Raw genomic sequence first — 21,940 nt, 5'->3', positions numbered from 1 at the left:
GACATTGCAAGTGCCATGCCCTACCAACTGAGCCACACAGGACAACATTTGTGGCACTTGGGGCCATCTGTGGTGCAGTCTACAGATGATGGAGTGTGTATCTAAGGGTTGGAAGCTAACCTGTAGACTACTCCACCCTCATGTGAACTAAGATGAGGGAAACAGATCTCAATTCTAAAACCGAGAAAGAGGCCTAACTAGGAACCACCATTGATGAGGGCAACATTAAATTGATATATAAAGCACACATACTGTAGGGATGATATCAGTGCATGATTTACACCAAACTCTGAGTTACTGATATAAAAACACAACGTTTTGGGCTAAAGTACTGGTCCCATAGTGTGTTTGTCATTGAGTGTATGTGTGGTGTGTGACAGCAGCCTGTGTTACATTGTGTGGTGAATTGATCCTCTTGGTGGCTTAGTCTTGAGCTAAATCAGATGATCTTTCTTCAGTCACCTAGCCTATGGAGCTATGGAGGCCCATAGCCCACCCACACTGAGCTTGGTCCCTTTCTCTCGGTTTGGTTCTCTCTCTGTCTCTCTCTCTCTCTCATACTTTCTCTCTCTCTCTCTAATTAAAGTCAAAGGAGATTTATTGGCATCGGAAACATATACTGCCAAAGCAAGTGATTCAAATGAAATACGCAAGTAATTAACTCTTTCCTCTTCCTTTTCTTGAAAAACAACACAACAGGCCCAATTCCTTCAAGCATCAGAAAACACAGTGGGAACAAGCCATGCATCAAATGAACGATTGCTTTAATCCGATTCGCCCCTATGGCTACAGTAATCCATGAGGTATAGGATGTTGGATATTTTGAGCTTAATTGCAAGAGCTCAATTGCAAGTAGGCTGTGTCTCAAATTGCACCATATTCCCTATAAAGTGCACTACTTTTGACCAGGGCACAGGGCTCTCGTCAAAAGTAGTGCACTATATAGGGAATTGTGTGCCATTTGGGAAGCAAACTAAATCCCCTTGTAGTCCCTTGGCTGGTTCCACTACCAAGCCCACTGAGACGGACCAGCCGGTCGTCTCTAATCTAACCTGATCTGTAGGGCCACACTGGTCCCTCTATTCTAACGTGATCTATTGGGCCATGCTGGTCCCTCTGGTCGAACCTGATCCGTAGGGCAAAATCCCTCTAGTCTAACCTGATCTGTAGGGCTATGCTGGTCCCTCTAATCTAACCTTATCTGTAGGGCCACGCTGGTCCCTCTAATCTAACCTTATCTGTAGGGCCACGCTGGTCCCTCTAATCTAACCTGATCTATAGGCCATGCTGGTCCCTCTAATCTAACCTGATCTGTAGGGCCACGCTGGTCCATCCGATCTAACCTGATCTGTAGGGCCATGTTGGTCCCTCCAATCTAACCTGATCTGTAGGGCCACTCTGGTCCCTCCAATCTAACCTGATCTGTAGGGCCACGCTGGTCCCTCTAATCTAACCTGATCTATAGGGCCACGCTGGTCCCTCTAATCTAACCTGATCTGTAGGGCCACGCTGGTCCCTCTAATCTAACCTGATCTGTAGGACCACGCCGGTCCCTCTAATCTAACCTGATCTGTAGGGCCACGTTGGTCCCTCTAATTTAACCAGATCTGTAGGGCCATGCTGGTCCCTCTAATTTAACCAGATCTGTAGGGCCACGCTGGTCCCTCTAATCTAACCTGATCTGTAGGGCCACGCTGGTCCCTCTAATCTAACCTGATCTGTAGGGCCACACTGGTCCCTCTAATCTAATCTGATCTATAGGCCATGCTGGTCCCTCTAATCTAACCTGATCTGTAGGGCACGTTGGTCCCTCTAATCTAACCTGATCTGTAGGGCACGTTGGTCCCTGTATTGTTGTGGATGATGGTCATAATGGAGCAATTTCAGAGAAATAGATTGATTTCTACTGTAGTAATCTCCTAAACCCAAGCGACCCTAACAACTATGGCTGCCTGCTTCAGGCTTTGAAATAATGGAGCAAAATAGAGCTTACTTAGGTTTCTCTTTCTCTTATTTCAGCAAACGTTATGGTGGTGCCTGTCACATATCCAGGTCTTTATACAGTAGTAGGCTACCTGTAGCTATTTGATTTCGGTTTGTACTAAACTGTAGGGTAACATGTAAAACAACCAAATGTTTGGGAAAAATACTTCCGAACAGTGCATCACTATGTTGGTTTGAACCTCACATTCAAACCAACATAGTGAGTCTTGATACACTTGTTTTAGACTACCACATGATTACATCACTGTGCCAGAGGAACAAGGTACGTTCTGTGTGTTTTCATAAGGAAACAAACAATAACATCGCTGAACCTCTATCCATATTAATGTGACATTTCTGTCAAGCCAATTGCCAACTTTCCAACAAAATGTCTCAAGTAGCTATTCGCTTGTGATTTTCCCATACAGTATCATCAGAGTGCATTTTTAGAGGGAAACGTTTAAGAAAAAACTATTTATCAAATTAGAAGCCAATAATTTTGTAGGGGACAATATCAATAAAGTAGGCCTATATGTACTTATCCAAAGCTCTCAGTCAGTCATTTTCAAAAAACAATGTTTTTCTACCATGTTGATGGCATTTCAGGCATAACCTTGTGTTGTTGTTGGGTTTTGTTCAATTTCTATAATGGAATTAATGGAAAACTATTCATACGGTACTGTATCCATTAATCTCTTTGTCCCGGTGCTTGAATTAAAATGAAAAAGGAATGTTTTATTCTCACAGGTTGTTTGTCCAAGGCCCAGCCCTTCACGGCCCTAAAAACAATGGAATATAGGATGCACCATCCTCTCCTGGACAGTCAGTTCCAACCCTAAATACCCCTTCTACTCGGCCATAACGCTTCACCCCATAACTCAAATGTGCCAGCATCATGCTCTGAGGAAATGTGTCCACCGAGCAAGTCTAGATATTTCTCCTGACCATCCATGATGCAACAGAAACCTGAATAAAGACCTCTCCCATGGCAGCCACCTGTCATAAACTGCCTGTTTGTTTCTAACCCTACCCTATTTGGCTAGGCTCGAAAACATGATATAGGATCTCCACTATCCACAACACACCACTACACAGCCTCCGCTCTCCGCCCTCCTGGACAACGGACAGTAACCAGACTATGTCCAACATTACTTTTGATAGATCTCCAGTGCTGAGGGGAGGAAAGAGATGTAATGGTGATGGAATTGACTGTCAGCTGAAGCAAATAATAGGATGGCATCATAATAAAACCTACATCTGTTACCAAGAAAATAATGCAATAGTCAAGTGAAACAAGCTGTTTGCAAAACCCGTTTCCTTCGATGAGTGCAAAGATGATTGATACTGTAGCTTTCAGGCCTATATTTGCTGTGCTATAGAATTACGTGCTAAAACACAGCCCAAGACCATGTATTTGGAGTCCAATGTTCTAACCACCACTGAACTAACATTTGGGTTCTAACCAATGAGGATCACAATTCCTGGCTCCACCATGGTGAGGGCTGGGAGATCTGGTTGGAGGACACAGGGCTAACCAGAGCCATGTCAGGGATCAAGTAGGAGTCATGGCAGGAACAGAACACACAAGGGAAAGACACTAAGAAAGAAAAGGAGAGTGGGAGGGAGTTTCTTTTTTTTCCCCACATTTCGTTGTGTTACAGACTGAATTTGAAATGGCCTACACACAATACCCCATAATGTCAAAGTGGAATTGTGTTATTAACATTTTTTACTCATTAAGAAAACATTTAAAGCTGAAATGTCTAGAGTCAATGAGTATTCAACCCATTTGTTATGGCAAGCCTAAATAAGTGCTTAACAAGTCACATAATACATTGCATGGACTCACTCTGTGTGCAATAATAGTGTTTAACATGATTTTTTAATGACTGCCTCATCTCTGTACCCCAAACATACAATTATCTGTAATGTCCCTCAGTTGAGGAGTGAATTTCAAACACAGATTCAGCCACAGAGACCAGGGAAGTTTTCCAATGCCTCGCAAAGAAGGGCACCTATTGGTAGATGGGTAAAAAAACAAAACAGATACTGAATATCCCTTTAAGCATGATGAAGTTATTAATTACACTTTAGATTGTGTATCAATATACCCAGTCATTACAAAGATACGGGTGTCCTTCCTAACTCAGTTAACGGAGAGGAAGGAAACCACTCAGGGATTTCACCATGATGCCAATCAATGGTGACTTTAAAACAGGCACTGAGTTCAATGGCTGTGACAGGAAAAAACTGGGGATGGTAGTTGTAGTTACTCAACAATAATAACCTAATTGACAGAGTAAAAAGAGGGAAACCTGTACAGAATAAAAAGATTCTGAAACATGCATCCTGTTTGCAACAAGGCACTCATGTAATATTGTGAAAAATGTGACAAAGCAATTCACTTCTTGTCCTGAATAGAAAGTGTTATGTTTGGGGCAAATCCAGTACAACACATTGCTGAGTACCATGCTCCATAAGCATAGTGGTGGGTGCAGCATGTTACGGGTATGCTGGTATTCGTTAAGTGCTGGGGAATACATTTTCTAAAATGTCCAAAAACATGTTTATACTTTGTCATTATGGGTTGTAGTGTGTCGATGGGTGAGAATTAAAAAAAAATCTATTTTGAATTCAGGCACAACACAACAAAATGTGAATAAGTCAAGGGGTATGAATACATTCTGAAGGCACTTTATGTGTGTATCATAGCTTAAAGTAAAAGGGCTGCATGTGTGTGTGTCTGTGTGTGCAAACGCACAGTGTGTGTGTGATTGCATGCGTCTATGTGTGTGTGTTGGGGATTTGGAGAGGTACGGTACTATGTCATCCTAGGTTCAGCACTGGTCATACTGGCTCCAGGTAAGTGTGTTTTATCCATCTCTGGAATACTGTGGTCTAGGGTACTGTGGTCTGGAGTCCTGTGGTCTACAGTCCTGTGGTCGATAGTCCTGTGGTCGAGAGTCCTGTGGTTTGGTCTGGTTGCTGAAGTGTCAGAGGTTGTCAAATGATGTGGAGCGTCCATCCACTCGGTCCATCTCACTGCAGTCACACACCGTAGAAACTCATAATTTAAAACGGCCCTTCCAAAAATATCTAAAGACTACAAAGAGTGGTCAGGCAAACAGAGGTTCCTATGTGCTGTGGCGAACATATTCCTTTCACTCAACCTTCTGGTATTCATTGTGATTCAAGGCAAAACGCAGCAGCCATTCATTTCCCAAATGTCATGTTCCATACTGGCACACGCACTCAAGCCACTATAAGACTTATGAAATGGAATAGGTGTGTGTGTATATGTACACGTCCACATACACGTATACATACATGTGCATGTGTGATTTATTGCTGGTGTTAAAAGAAGACGACGACTCCAAGAGTGTTACAAATAAATTCTGAGTCCCAGTGAGGTTTCCATTCCTCTGGTGAAAATGCCACTGTTGAAACGTAATTACACTCCAAGGTGAGGTCACAAGCAGGAATTCCATTGTTGGCAATTACATTTGTTTTAATGGGTCATTTGGAAGGGGCAATACACAATCACAGAGTCACAGACACACACACACACTCACTCACACAAACACACACACAGGAATAAGTTTCCATACACACAAACAGAGAGAGACACCCGCTGTGCTGTAAATGAAAGCACGGGGGTCATCCGTCAGTTGACCCTTGACCTTTCTAAGTTTAAAGCATCTCTGCATGTCTCACAAACCATGCCTGTTCTAGGGTTCTGAAATGCTTATATCCACATTCATAAAAGTGAATAGATCTTGAATTCACTCCTGAATAGGTCTTTAATTCATTCCTGGTTCACTTCTGGCTGGGCGTGTTGGCCATTCATGGCTTTAATCAGTGTCATTACACTGCTCAAAACGAGATTGTTCGAAGGCTTGAACGCAACGCCAGACTCACAATTGTTTTCCAGACCATTTTGGGACTGATAGAGAACTAATTAATTGTAATAGGGACGTGGGAGAACCATACTAAGCAAACACTACTTAATGATTACAACACTAGGAGTGTATGTGACAAGAAAAGATATGAGACGAAAATTTAAAAAAGAGAAGACCAGAAAATGAAAAAGAGATTGAGAACGGGTAAGAAAAATAGTTTCAAAAGTTGGAAAGGAGATGAATTGTTGGCTCATGGCTTCAGATCTCTGGATAAGATCTCTGGATCAATCTGGGTCATAATCTATGGCCACTTTCAGTCACTAAACCTGCTCCTCTCACTACAAGCCAAATCACAGCAGCTCATACTTATTTTATGAATATATTTTTTCTTTGCACTTCCAGATGTTTCTCCTTTTTCATCAGGAAATCCTTCTCTCCCTTCCTCCCTCTCTCTCTATCGCTCTCTCGCTGTCTCTCTCTCACAAAGGCTTTGCGTGGCTAGGCAACCAAACATGAACCCAATGTATCCTATGACTCATCTTATGTAGAGCACAAACATCCTAGAGGAGGCTGGTGGGAGGAGCTATAGGAAGACAGGCCCATTGTAATGGCCGGAATGGAATAAATGGAAGGGTATCAAATACATCAAACATGGAAACCACATATTTGGCTCCGTTCCATCTATTCCATTCCAGCCATATACAGTGCCTTGCGAAAGTATTCGGCCCCCTTGAACTTTGCGACCTTTTGCCACATTTCAGGCTTCAAACATAAAGATATAAAACTGTATTTTTTTGTGAAGAATCAACAACAAGTGGGACACAATCATGAAGTAGAATGACATTTATTGGATATTTCAAACTTTTTTAACAAATCAAAAACTGAAACATTGGGCGTGCAAAATTATTCAGCCCCTTTACTTTCAGTGCAGCAAACTCTCTCCAGAAGTTCAGTGAGGATCTCTGAATGATCCAATGTTGACCTAAATGACTAATGATGTTAAATGCAATCACCTGTGTGTAATCAAGTCTCCGTATAAATGCACCTGCACTGTGATAGTCTCAGAGGTCCGTTAAAAGCGCAGAGAGCATCATGAAGAACAAGGAACACACCAGGCAGGTCCGAGATACTGTTGTGAAGAAGTTTAAAGCCGGATTTGGATACAAAAAGATTTCCCAAGCTTTAACCTCTTGAAACTCTGGGGGCGCTATATCATTTTTGGATAAAAAGACGTACCCGTTTTAAGCGCAATTATTTTGTCACAAAAAGATGCTCGACTATGCATATAATTGGTAGCTTTGGAAAGAAAACACTCTGACGTGTCCAAAACTGATATTCTCTGTGTGTGCCCTAGAACGTGAGCTACAGGCAAAACCAAGATGAAACGGCATCCAGGAAATGAGCAGGATTTTTGAGGCTCCGTTTTCCATTGTCTCCTTATATGGCTGTGAATGCGAGAGGAATGAGTCTGCCCTTTCTGTCATTTCCCCAAGGTGTCTGCAGCATTGTGACGTATTTGTAGGCATATCATTGGAAGATTGACCATAAGAGACCACATTTACCAGGTGTCCGCCCGGTGTCCTGCGCCAAAATTGGTGCGCAAACCTCAGCTGCAAGTATTTTTCCATGGAATTCAGAGAAGAAAGCAGGCTTCCACGAATGATATATCAATGAAGAGATATGTGAAAAAACACCTTGAGGATTGATTCCAAACAACGTTTGCCATGTTTCGGTCGATATTATGGAGTTAATTCGGAAAAAGTTTGACGTTGTTGGTGACTGAATTTTCGGTTAGTTTCGGTAGCCAAATGTGATGTACAAAACGGAGCAATTTCTCCTACACAAAGATGCTTTCAGGAAGAACTGAACATTTGCTATGTAACTGAGAGTCTCCTCATTGAAAACATCTGAAGCTCTTCAAAGGTAAATTATTTTATTTATTTGGTTATCTGGTTTTTGTGAAAATGTTGCGTGCTAAATGCTACTCAAAATGCTAAGCTAGCTTAGCATACTCTTACACACATTAGTGAATAGCTATGGTTCAAAAGCATATTTTGAAAATCTGAGATGACAGTGTTGTTAAGAAAAGGCTAAGCTTTAGAGCAGGCGCATTATTTTCATTTTATTTGCGATTTTCAGAAATCGTTAACGTTGCGTTATGCTAATGAGCCTGAGGCTTTATTCACGATCCCGGATCCGGGATGGGGAGTTTTTTTTATATTTTTTTTATTTCACCTTTATTTAACCAGGTAGGCTAGTTGAGAACAAGTTCTCATTTGCAACTGCGACCTGGCCAAGATAAAGCTTAGCAGTGTGAACAGACAACACAGAGTTACACATGGAGTAAACAATTAACAAGTCAATAACACAGTACAAAAAAGGCGAGTCTATATACATTGTGTGCAAAAGGCATGAGGAGGTAGGCGAATAATTAGAGGTTAAACATCCCAAAGAGCACTGTGCAAGCGATAATATTGAAATGGAAGGAGTATCAGACCACTGCAAATCTACCAAGACCTGGCCGTCCCTCTAAACTTTCAGCTCATACAAGGAGAAGACTGATCAGAGATGCAGCCAAGAGGCCCATGATCACTCTGGATGAACTGCAGAGATCTACAGCTGAGGTGGGAGACTCTGTCCATAGGACAACAATCAGTCATATATTGCACAAATCTGGCCTTTATGGAAGAGTGGCAAGAAGAAAGCCATTTCTTAAAGATATCCATAAAAAGTGTTGTTTAAAGTTTGCCACAAGCCACCTGGGAGACACACCAAACATATGGAAGAAGGTGCTCTGGTCAGATGAAACCAAAATTGAACTTTTTGGCAACAATGCAAAACGTTATGTTGGCGTAAAAGCAACACAGCTCATAACCCTGAACACACCATACCCACTGTCAAACATGGTGGTGGCAGCATCATGGTTTGGGCCTGCTTTTCTTCAGCAGGGACAGGGAAGATGGTTAAAATTGATGGGAAGATGGATGGAGCCAAATACAGGACCATTCTGGAAGAAAACCTGATGGAGTCTGCAAAAGACCTGAGACTGGGACGGAGATTTGTCTTCCAACAAGACAATGATCCAAAACATAAAGCAAAATCTACAATGGAATGGTTCAAAAATTAACATATCCAGGTGTTAGAATGGCCAAGTCAAAGTCCAGACCTGAATCCAATCGAGAATCTGTGGAAAGAACTGAAAACTGCTGTTCACAAATGCTCTCCATCCAACCTCACTGAGCTCGAGCTGTTTTGCAAGGAGGAATGGGAAAAAATTTCAGTCTCTCGATGTGCAAAACTGATAGAGACATACCCCAAGCGACTTACAGCTGTAATCGCAGCAAAAGGTGGCGCAACAAAGTATTAACTTAAGGGGGCTGAATCATTTTGCACGCCCAATTTTTCAGTTTTTTATTTGTTAAAAAAGTTTGAAATATCCAATAAATGTCTTCCACTTCATGATTGTGTCCCACTTGTTGTTGATTCTTCACAAAAAAATACAGTTTTATATCTTTATGTTTGAAGCCTGAAATGTGGCAAAAGGTCGCAAAGTTCAAGGGGGCCAAATACTTTCGCAAGGCACTGTAGCTCCTCCACCAGCCTCCTCTGCAACACACACCATTTGGATTTCTAGTTTAAATGTAATATGAAAATACTGAGACAGAAATGCTGAGCAAGCTCCAATGTACCTCAGGGGTAGAATACTTTCCTTCTGAAATGTAAGTCACTCTTCTTTTTTTACCTGCAAAGTTCATGGGATCCTACCAACATGCTTGCAGCAGAGAGAGAGAGAGAGAAATCTCTCTGGTTGCTTGGGGTTTATAGTTTATGACCCACTGACCTCAGTCTCCATCTCCATAGATGAACTCTGCTTCAAGCCTTTCTTCCCATAATCATTAGCACCCAGCAAATGAGAGAGGCCAAATTATAGACTGGTCCGCAGTGGCCTGGCTGCCCGCTGCCTGCAGGAAAGTGAAAAGTCATTAGTAAGTGATTGAAACAACTTCAGGCCCTAAAGCACAGGCAGGCCTGCATTTTAAATGGATGACATCACCATGTGGTGACTTGAAATGTTATGACCACAGGCTACTGTGGCTGGAAGGGCATGTTCACACACAAACACATACAGTCCATGCCAGGGGCACAACTTTCACTGGGGACGGGGGGACATGACCCACCCACATTCTAAAATTGCAGTTTTATTGTTGCACTGTGATACAAAAAGTGGTATGCATGGGTGTGCTTTAGGACCATGCGGATGCCTCAGAGCTGTCGGGTAGGCTGTTTGGCGGTTTCAGACGGCTGAATTTAGTACTAGCAGACACCACAGAGCATGCGGACAGGCTGTGTGAAGGCAAAGCTTCTGAAAGGCTGGACCAGCACAATGCTGCTGTCTGCAGCTGCTGTCTGTGTGTGTTGCACTTTTTCTCCCAGTTGTAAAAGCATGCAGAGCAGAAACTGGCTAATCTTTATTGACTAATGTAGCTGGCAAGGTAACTGCTGTTTGACTTAACAGAAATTGCATTTTATTTTATATTTATTCCCAGTGCTGAGCTATCTGTCAGGTAGCAGTATCTAACAGCTGTTGTGTATATGGAAATCTTTTGTAGCCTTTTTGTCCCGTTTCAACAGAAGTAAATTAACTTGGGTAGTTTTCACCAGTTGATGTAACATTCAAGCTAGCCAAAGGTTGGCTGACGTTACCTAGCTCACTAACTTTAGCTTTTATTTTTGCTTCAATCACACTAGACCTGAATCAAACGATGAAACCAGTGGCCAAGTGATTGAAGATTTGAACCATTGATACTATTCTTGGATAATATAATGTATAAATGTACACCGAGGTCATTCTTTGTCATGCCTCATCTGAGCAGGATTATAAATTGACTGTGGTCTCAGCAGGGTCAGGCAACCAGGGAAGACCAGTCTGTAACAGCGCTGAGGTGAACTTTTGCAGATACAACACTTTATTCTCTCTAAGCAGCAAACACTGGAAAAGCCAGAAGCTTCAAATATGAAACTATTTTAAGGTAGTCTGACAAACCACTGAAGTTGATTTCCAAACTGTAACAAAACGATTGATAGAGGCTTTTCTCGATGATACAAAACATGTCATACAAAAATGTGAGGAAGACCTGGAAGACACAATTGATGATGATGAATAGATACATATACAGTATGATGAATGCCCAGTGATGGTCATATAATCTTAGACATACATTACTGCAGTTTAAAACCATCCACAGAACATACTATATTCCAGTGAAAATGAATATCATGCACTCAGAAATGTAAGTCCTCTGCTAGAGGTGTTAAACACAAAAGGGGAAATATTTGCATATGCTATGATCTTGTGAAGGCTGGCTGAAATCTGGCAAAGAGTATGTTCTTTTATCTCAGCATGTCTACAGATTCTCCCTTCTTCCTGTTTTTGTTTGCTTGGAAATGTTGATACTGGAGACTGTTATCAGAAGAACCTGTGTAACCTAGCATTTATAGCTACTAAGAAATGCATTGCCATTAATTGGAAGGTTGGTTATCTTCCCACAATGTCACAATGGATGGCAGAAATGTCAAGCTTCCTGTTGTATCTGTTGTATCTGTCATGCCTGTGTAACGGATGTGAAACGGCTAGCTTAGTTAGCGGTGTGCGCTAAATAGCGTTTCAATCGGTGACGTCACTTGCTCTGAGACCTTGAAGTAGCAGTTCCCCTTGCTCTGTAAGGGCCGCGGCTTTTGTGGAGCGATGGGTAACTGTTGTTGATGTGTGCAGAAGGTCCCTGGTTCGCGCCCGGGTATGGGACGGTTTAAAGTTATACTTTTACACCTGCTCCCGCTCTTCCCCTGGCGCTCGAGGGCGCCGGGCTCCCCAGCTTCACTCCTGCCACCATCATGAGCACACCTGCTTCCCTCGTCACACGCAACAGCGATCACCTGGACTCAGTCACCTGTGTTATTTCCTTCCCTATATGTGTCTGTCTCTCAGCTCTGTTCCCCGCTTCCGCATTAACGTTCGTATGTCATTTTGTTACCCGTGTGCTGATGTTGTTCCTGTCTTGTTGTCTGTTCCTCATTAAATGTTTGACTCCCCGTACCTGCTTTTCGACTCCAGCGTCGGTCCTTACAGTATCACTAGATTTGATTTATTACAAGATTAAGGGTATACTGTGCAAATTTTATAAATTATGGGTGCTTTATTTGGAATACTGTATGACAAAAGGGGTCTGTATTGAAAACATTAGCTTTTAAATGTCGAGCAGTTACAAATTGATTTAATTTGATTTAATCAGACACCTGTCTGATTTGTGCTTATCTCAGCGGACTAATCCATTGAGGAAGCCGCGGGGATGCCATGGTCCAAGAATATGGGGATTGTGGCTCAGATGCACGTCTCTCTCCAGAATGTGCTCTCTCCTGCCATTTTGTGGGTATTCATTGTTTCATAACTTTATTGTGTGAATTATTTACTGTGTCTATCAATTCCCATTTCACCAGTAGTAGGCTACCGTTAATTTCCATAATTTCTCATCTGCAATGCTTGTTTTGTTATGGTCATCTCTGTTAATGCATTCAATATATTATTATTAATATTATAGTCATTTACCATTCTCATTGTCAGAGTGGACGTGTGTTTTGCAGAACCCACAACCCATGCTACACTTGTAAAAAACAAATTTTTGTTTATTTCATTCCATTTACAAGTTTGATCAATTTATTCATCGTCTTTAGTTTGAAACGCTCCTGTCAATGTTGATTAAGGACGCGCACTTGATTACACTTTTAGAAGTAGGACTAGTCTACCTGGCCTGCATACAAATGCAAGCCTATAAATGTGCCCATTCGGGGATGTTTGATAGTAGTTCTGATTGTCTTAACTCACCACCACTAATGAGCTGTGGTAATTTTTCTTCACCTCAAACAGCAAGTTAACAAAGTCTTTTTGTAGAATCAATTGAGAATGACAATAGTTCCTCAAAGTATTTGAACAATATTTCAAGCTTTCTCCCTTTCGATAACCACTCAACATGAAAGGGAAAAATGTAATGCTCTGATCCAGCGGAAACGTCATAAAATACCCGTTGTACAAATAGCCTACAGCTGTGTCTGTCCCAAACTGACTCGAAACTCTCAAGGCCCAGAATATATTATACAATGTTTCAAGTTTGCTCACTCGAGTTTCTGGGCGATTCAGTTGATAGTTGATACAATGTTTCAAGTTCGTTGCAGACATGCCATGCGTATACTTGCAGGCTGCAATTTTTAATGCGTTGGCTTTATATAGGCTATTTTAAATAGTTGGCAATAGCAATAAGTTACTTTTAGATCATTTTTTAAATGTACTTTTTACCATTTATCTCCCCAATTGGTAGCTAGTCTTTACCCATTGCTGCAACTCCCGTATGGACTCGGGAGAGGCGAAGGTGGAAAGCCATGCGTTCTCCGAAACACGACCCTGCCAAGCTGCACTGCTTTTTGACACACTGCTAGCTTAACGTGGAAGCCAACAGAACCAATCTGTTGGAGGCAACACCATACAGCTGGCGACCGAAGTCAGCGAACATGCGCCCGGCGCACCACAAGGAATCGCGAGAATGCGATGGGAGAAGGACAGCATGGCTGGCCAAACCCTCCCCTAACTCGGACAATGCTTGGCCAATTGAGATACAAAAATGATTATGAATTAAATGAAATTTTTCCATGAAATTGTGCATATGAATATCCTAACTGGCATGCAGACTATGAATTTAACTGAGAAGGATCATACTGCCCTTCCTCCTCTCAGGAGCCTCCACTGACTGACATGTTGTTCATCAAAAGATCAGAGAAGGAATCGAGTAGTACTGAAGGCATAAACTACAGCTAGCCAGCACTGCAGTTCATAAAATGTGGTGAGTAGTTGACTCAAAGAGAGAGAAAGACAATAGTTGAACAGTTTTGAACAAATTACTTAATTCCAAAATCAAGTACAAGCTAGAGAGAGAGAGAGAGCTAGCTATATTTGGTCGTATTTTTAAAACTTTCACTTAGGTAGCTGAATGCAACTAGCTAGTTTAGCCTGCTCAAACACCCGGCTCAAACAGAGAGGGATGCTATGTTAGCTAGGTGGCTATGGCTGTCCAACACCGGAACTCTTCCAAGTCAAGGTAAGCTTTTGGTTTTATACATGTATTGCCACCCTGTCCCGCTGATGTAACTGCTAAACTGCTTTCTGACTGTACATTGTACTGTATGATTGTAGTGGGTTTACTAACGCGTTAGTTCTAGTAGCTATGTTGACTATGAGGTGACAACGACTGTGTGTAGCAGTTAGCAGTCATGATATGAAGGTTTGGCTTAGAATTTATTTTTTACCTGGTCACAGACAGCTGATCTGTTGCGAACTGAAGTCCACAAGTGAAAGGAGGAAAGTGCGTAGATATTTGAGAGAAGGAATTACAATATATACTGTATACATGGAACAAAATGATAACGCTGTTTTAATATGGCTGCTATGAAAGTGAACTGTGTTTGCGTGTGATCAGGGGTGTATGCATACCGCCGATTCTGTTGAAAAATGTTTCTTAAACGGAAGCAAAAGGAACGAAACGAAGATAAACATAGATAGAATTTGTCCAATAGAAACTCTCATTTGCAACTGTTGGGCTAATGATTACACCCCAGATCCGATAGATGTGCAAGGGGGTATTGCATGTGTCACTGCCTATCACCTTGATAACTCAAAATTCTCTCGACCTGTGCACCTACATTGTAAACTTCCATTCATAGGTTAGGTTGTAGCAACCTAATGAAGGATACAGGGAAAATGTGAGTATCATGTATATTAGCCTAAACCTATCGATGTTACATTGAGCTGGGTGTATAGAATATGAATGACAGTCATCAAATATGCTGTCATAGAAAAAAGGCTATGCTCATTAAAAAAAAAAATAATCCTCTCATCTTAAACGGCACTGACCACCACTGTCAGTTCATGCTACAAGAGCTCTGATAGGTTGGAGGACGTCCTCTGGAAGTTGTCATAATTACTGTGTACAGTGCATTCGGAAAGTATTCAGAACCCTTCCCTTTTTCCGCATTATGTTACATTACAGCCTTGTTCTAAAATGTAATGAATAAATAAAAATCCTCATCAATCTACACACAATACCCCATAATGACAAAGCAAAAGTTTTTTTTTAATCAAATGTCTGAAAAAACAAGAACAGAAATACCTTATTTACATAAGTATTCAGACCTTTTGCTATGAGACTCAAAATTGAGCTAAGGCGGATGCTGTTTCCATTGATCATCCTTGAGATGTTTGTACAACTTGATTGGAGTCCACCTGTGGTAAATTCAATTGATGGGACATGATTTGGAAAGGCACACACCTGGCTATATAAGGTCCCAAAGTTGACAGTGCATGTCAGATCAAGAACCAAGCTATAAGGTTGACGGAATTGTCCGTAGAGCTCAGACACAGGATTGTGTTGAGGCACAGATCTGGGGAACCGTACCAAAAAATGCCATGAGAAACAAGATTCTTTGGTCTAATGAAACCAAGATTGAACTCTTTGGCCTGAATGCCAAGTGTCCAAGTGGAGGAAACCATCCCTCCAGTGAAGCATGGTGGTGGCAGCATCATGCTGTGGGGATGTTTTTGAGCGGCAGGGACTGGGAGACTAGTCAGGATCAAGGGAAAGATGAACGGAGCAAAGTACAGAGAGATCCATGATGAAAACCTGCTGCAGAGCGCTCAGGACCTCAGCTTGGGGCGAAGGCACACCTTCCAAAAGGTCAACGACCCTAAGCACACAGCCAAGACAATGCAGGAGGGGCTTTGGGACAAGGCTCTGAAAGTCCTTGAGTGGCCCAGCCAAAGCCGGACTCTGGAGAGACCTGAAAATAGCTGTGCAGTGATGCTCCCCATCCAACCTGACAGAGCTTGAGAGGATCTTCAGAGAAGAATGGGCAAAACTCCCCAAATACAGGTGTGCCAAGCTTGTAGCGTCATACCCAAGAAGACTCAAGGCTGTAATTGCTGCCAAAGGTGCTTTAACAAAGTACAGAGCAAAGGGTCTGAATACTTACGTAAATGTGATATTTTTCTATTTGTATTTTTTTAAATAAATTAACTATTTTTGCTTTTTCATTGAGGTATTGTGTGTAGATTAATGAGGTGGGGAACTATTTTATCCATTTTAGAATAAGGCTGTAATTTAACAAAATTTTGAAAAAGACAAGGGGTCTGAATACTTTCCGAATGCACTGTAAGTGAGAACCAAGAGCCTCCTAGGTTTTGTATTGAAGTCAATGTACCCAGAGGAGGACAGAAGCTAGCTGTCCTCCGGCTAATGCATGGTGCTGCTGAGACTACTGTAGACCTTCATTGCAAAACAGTGCGTTTTAATCAATTATTTGATGACGTGAATATATTTAGTATAGTTTTATTGTAAAATGAATGTTAATGTTTGCTATTTTATTTTTATGAAATTCAATGAGGAGGCCGGTACTCCCCTTCCTCCTTTGAGGAGCCTCCACTGATTCAGAAATAATTCCTCTAAGTAACTAGTCTATTCTTCTATACTGCTTTATTGCAATCTGGTAGGCTTAATCCCCAATGACCTTTTTTAATAGACTTTTGTTGACAATATAGAGGTCCTCAAGCCAGCTGGCAGTTGAGCATAGTCATGATGTTGTTGCAGGGGAGTTGGACAGCGTTTGAAGCTTTTCGTTGGGACCAGCACAGCACTGTAGCTAATATAATCCAAAGGGCTCCACTCGGCTGTAGCCCCGGTCCAAGGAGTACCTCAAAGTCTCAGCTCACCACGTGGAGGGGAGTAGAGCGGCGGTGACAACATATCTATTCCAGATGGAGGAGAGGAACGACCAACCAACAGACCAACTGCTGCTGACCTACTTTTTCACTCTCACATTTTTCACTTTTCCTACTGCTTTTCAAAATCATGCCACTACATAAGAATGAGTGTGAGTTTTTGTCACAACCAAGGCTTGTGGGAAGTGACAAAGAGCTCTTATAGGAACAGGGCACAAATAATAACATAATAATAATCAATAATTTTACTCTTTATTTAACCATCTTACATAAAAAACCTTATTTGTTCATCGAAGATGGTGAATAACTCCCCACAGGTTAATGAGAAGGGTGTGCTTGAAAGGATGCACGTAACTCTGCAATGTTGGATTATATTGGAGAGAGTCTCAAGTCTTAAATAATTTTCCACACGCAGTCTGTGCCTGTAGTTTTCATGCCAGTGAGGGCCGAGAATCCATTCTCACATAGGTACGTGGTTGCGAAGGGCATCAGTGTCTTAGCAGCAGCTACGTTTGGCTACATACGGACCGTTAGTGGAATTCCCGTGAGAGAGTAACGGTTAATGTGATTGGATGTTAATTATTTGACTAGGCTCCCTGTATTTGACATTGTGTTGTTATTTCGCTGAACACTAGATGGCGAGAAAAAAACTCACCCAAATGTATAGCCACATTGGAAAATATAAATTTGTATTTTTATTTATTTTTCATGTGATTTTTATTTGGCGTACCCACGACGACCAGGGGTATACCTGCCATAGAGGTTAAAACTGAAAGGGGAAAAAAATCAGCCTCATCACAAAATGCATTATAAAACTGCACATTTTTCTCTCTGCCTCATGGCAAAATGTGTTGAAAGGTGGGAAGTTAGCTGCCCCCTCCCCCCACAAAAACGTTGTTTGTGTCACATCCTGATCTGATTCACCTGTCTTTGTGCTTGTCTCCACCCCCCCCCCCCCCAGGTGTCGCCCATCTTCTCATTATCCCATGTCTATTTGTACCTGTGTTCTCTGTTTGTCTGTTGCCAGTTTGTCTCGTCTTGTCAGCATTCCTTTTTCTCTAGTTCTATTTCCTATTTTTTTCCGGTTCTGACCATTCTGCCTGCCCTGCCGTCCTGTACCTGCATGACTCTGACCTGATCACGAACCTCTGCCTGCCCTCCACATGCCCTTTGCCTGCCCCGTGTTTCTAATAAATAATCTGAGAACCGTACTATCAGCCTCCTTGTCTGCATCTGTGTCGTGATAATTTGTTTGTCTATTAGGTGGGCCCCCTGGCGGTAGCTACCCCTAGGGCCCCAAATGCGGTAGTCCGGCCCTGTGCCTATCCCTATCTCACCAGTCTGCCTGCCTAATGCAGTAGCCCCAGACACACACACACACATGCACACTGAGGTGGCCTGCTGTGGCCTGGGCAATGATTCCTGATGGCTTTCACGGAGGAAGAAAGGGCGGATGGATCTTTGGAGGTCTGCTGCCCCCATCAGCCTCACAGCATTTCTGATTCGGGCTCAGAGAAAAGTATGGGGGACTTTGCCAACAATAAGCTACTGTATGTCTCATATTCACCAGCATAGTAAGTCTATGGCCTAATCAAGATCTCTTCACATTCAAGGAATGTTCAGCTGAAGCTTATTGAAAACACATCTTTATTTCACATGCTTACAAACCAGGTCTACCTTTTTGAAGGATGATGGATTGAAGTAGGAAGTCTTAGCTCTTCTATCTTTGGTAGAACATGACTGCCCTCTTCTGGTTATTGAAAAACCCTACACAAAGAGTTCAGGATGTACGCAGCATTCTTATCTTGAGTCAATGCGTTACATGCTGTTGTCTGTTGGTTATGCTAGGGGGGCATAACTAGCTACCTAGTTTAGTGAATATGAATGCCATAGTGATAATTCTTCAACAAAACAGCCAATTAAATAATTGTCCCGTTTCATTTTTCCGGTCAGGATGTCTCACAATTCTAAAAATACTAAGAAAAATAGTATATATTCCTGTGAGGATGTACCATTAAAAAAAAAAATTGGTTGAAGATGCCACGAAGTAAGTGACAATGCCTTAACCATATGTGTGTTGAAGACCACTAGGGCCTCTTCCATCCTTGTCAAGGGGAGTGCTAACCTTCTCTCCTTTCATACAACACAAACAGTTGCTGTCAAATGACCTCTATATATATGACTGCGAGAGTATAAACGTATTGTCTAGGGTTACTCAAATTGAATCTACCAATATGGCTAAATATACAATAACAATTATAAAATATCGTATTTTCTAATACGTGCAATGTTTTTCTAAATCCAAATCAGTAGTTATATTAATTTATTCGTTATATCCACGAAAAGTCCCAGAATGCATTGCCTAAAACTTCCATATCATTGGTGTGAGCCAATGACATCGAGTTATTGACCGCCTCAATCCAGGAAGTCAACAAAATATTTTAGCATTCAAACCAGACCGTTTTGGTGTATGCTATGAAACAACTACCTATTCGGTTTCCGATTGGAGTTATCTACTTACTCCATCAGCTGACGCCAATGACGTATAGTAGGTTAAAGTTCAAACAGAACATAATAGTTTGGATTGGTTCAATGAGAAACGTCTTTAATGAGAGAATTTGAATGGGGAAGGGAAGTATGGCAAAATAACACGTTTTGAAATGTTCAGCTCAAAGACAAAACAGTACTGCATGGATGAGAAGCATTAAGTAGCGTTGGAAGTTATTGATATCCCTCTCTCTTCACCTGTGGTCAGATTATATACTTATTGACAGATGAGTGGTCAAAATGCTTAAACTATGTATAGCTAATGTTACATTTATAGCTGCTGGTTGTCAGTTTACTTTACCAGTCTTAACTAGCTACGCCCTTTAGACGCCAATGATAACTAACAGAAACCCAGCCTTCCTAAAGGGTAGGAAGCAGGTGTTTTTACTCAAAGTAACAACACAGTCTGGTCAAAGACTTAGTAACTTAGTTGTAGGTAGGGTTACCTATAACTACAAACATAGTTGTGTTTTTACATATATATTAACTTATTTCCGGATATCTTCAGAACTACCCACAATGCACAATTTTCTCAACATCATATGGCGAACCGGTGCTACCTAGCTAGATCCCAGCCTCTGGTAACGTTATTTACTGGCTGTGCTAGCATGTAATTACAAATCCATATGTTAAATGTGGTTACGTTTACGCTACCTACCTTTAAAAAGGGGGACAGTTAGCTATAGCTAGTTAGTATCTAGCCCATGATCATGACTCTCAGTTCCATTACAATACGCATAAGAGTCATTGGATGAAGGCATCTTCTGTACGGAGGAGTTTTGTTAAGAGCCCAGACGCTCGGTCTGAACATTAGCTAACACACCACTTGCGTTATGTTTTTGGAAGCATAATGACCTTATCTTTCGTATCAGCGAGAAATAATTGAGGTCAGGGCTTTGTGCAGGAGAGTCAAGTGTTCCAAACAATTTCTGTATTGATCTTTCCTTGTTCACGGGGACATTGTCATGCTGAAACAGGAAAGGGCATCTCCCAAACTGTTGCCACACAGTTGGAAGCACAGAATCGTCTAGAATGTCTTTGTTATGCTGTAGCGTTAAGATTTGTCCGTCGGACGGCCAGATAGCCTAGTAGTTAGTGTTTGGCCAGTAAAGGAAGGTTGCTAGATCGAATCCCAGAGCTGACAAGGTAAAAATCTGTGGTTCTGCCCCTGAACAAGGCAGTTTACCCACTGTTCCTAGGCTGTCATTGTAAATAAGAATTTGTTCTTAACTGAATGCCTGGTAAAATAAAAAATGGTGAAGTGTGATTGATCACGCCAGAGAATGTGTTTCCAGAGTCCAATGGCGGTGAGCTTTACACCACTCCAGCCGACGCTTGGCATTGCGCATTGTAATCTAAGGCTTGTGTGTGGCTGCTTGGCCATGGAAACCCATTTCATGAAGTTCCTGACAAACAGTTCTGGTGCTGACGTTGCTTCCAGAGGCAGTTTGGAACACGGTAGTAAGTGTTGGAACAGACACATTTTTATGTCCTCCAGCACTCGACGATTGTGGGTTCCTACCTAGACGTTTCCACTTCACAATAAAGGCGCTTACAGTTGACCGGGGCAGCTCTAGCAGGACAGATATTTGACAAACTGACTTGTTGGAAAGGTGGCATCCTATGACGGTGCCACTTTAAAAGTCAGTGAGCTCTTCAGTAAGGCCATTCTACTGCCAATGTTTGTCTATTGCATGGCTTTGTGCCAGATTTTTATACACCTGTCAGCAACAGGGATGGCTGAAATAGCTGACTCCACTAATTTGAAGGGGTGTCCATATACTTTTGATTATATGTAGTGTAGATAGTATGTGAAACAGCATAGTTGTCTGTCCTCATTCTCCTCCAGCTTTCATGCTTGTCTTTGCTGATACACAAGTATTTTAAAGTGTGCATGTGACAACTGTTAAAAGGGCTTTAGAAATACATTTGATTGTATGTAAGTCTTTGCACTGCATGTATTGTTTATCTAATCTTTGTCACTGGTGTGTTCTGTTTTCGCAGATGGTGCTGGTGAGAGGCACTCTACAGCAGTGGACTTGACCAACCTGTGGTTGTACTGGACATCGCTCAGGTAAGCTGACCCCCTTGCCTGGCTACCCATCCACATCGCTCCGGCCAACTGATGTTTCTTCTCCAAGATGAGTCTGTATTTGGCTCCCTCCCCAATTAGTTCTAGAATGGTAACAAATTATGGCCGTTCTGATTTGGTTCTACTTGTTGGGGAGGGCTAGGGCTGTGGGGGTCAAGTAATTCTGTCAGTCAGTTATTGTCATTCAAAAGAGTGCCCGTTTTATGGTAATTAAATGTTAATTAACAATTTTTGCATCTCCAGGCCTCTATGCGTACAAGCTGCTGATGCGAGCCTTTGGAACGTCTACATTTTAGAAAGTCTAATAAATCTATTTAATATACATCATCACAATAAATCCATTACTTATTTTAGTCTGGTCTAAAGAATATAATTAAACTTAGATAATTTAATGGAGAGGATATTTTTCCCATTCCAGAGCGAGTGTGAATTTGAAATGGCTATGTTGAGCATTAAGGTGATAATTTGAAACAGGTCCTATATGCTGGATTTTAGTTGTGAATGATAAACCTTATTATGTCTTAGAAATCAAAACATATATGGACTGTATGGTGCGATATATAGGCTATTGATGATTTGAGAAAGTAGCAAAAAAAAAAGTGC

At 41.7% G+C, this 21,940-nt stretch overlaps 1 long non-coding RNA gene and 1 other non-coding gene across 2 annotated transcripts; one reads left to right on the top strand and one right to left on the bottom strand.

Annotated features, from left to right (window-relative positions):
- Positions 1–18,717: 18,717 nt before the first annotated feature.
- On the bottom strand, positions 18,718–18,845 carry LOC135518695 (U6atac minor spliceosomal RNA). Its single transcript, XR_010452231.1, has one exon. It is a non-coding gene; the product is annotated as a U6atac minor spliceosomal RNA (small nuclear RNA).
- A 306-nt stretch (positions 18,846–19,151) lies between these two features.
- LOC135516912 (uncharacterized) lies at positions 19,152–21,662 on the top strand. The gene is made up of 3 exons (XR_010451981.1): positions 19,152–19,246; positions 21,250–21,319; positions 21,581–21,662. It is a non-coding gene; the product is annotated as an uncharacterized LOC135516912 (long non-coding RNA).
- Positions 21,663–21,940: the final 278 nt, after the last annotated feature.

Source organism: Oncorhynchus masou, chromosome 28 (genome assembly GCF_036934945.1).
Source record: "Oncorhynchus masou masou isolate Uvic2021 chromosome 28, UVic_Omas_1.1, whole genome shotgun sequence".
Lineage (NCBI taxonomy): Eukaryota > Metazoa > Chordata > Actinopteri > Salmoniformes > Salmonidae > Oncorhynchus > Oncorhynchus masou.
Note: the sequence above shows the minus strand (reverse complement) of the source record. Positions and strands in the feature narration are given on the sequence as shown.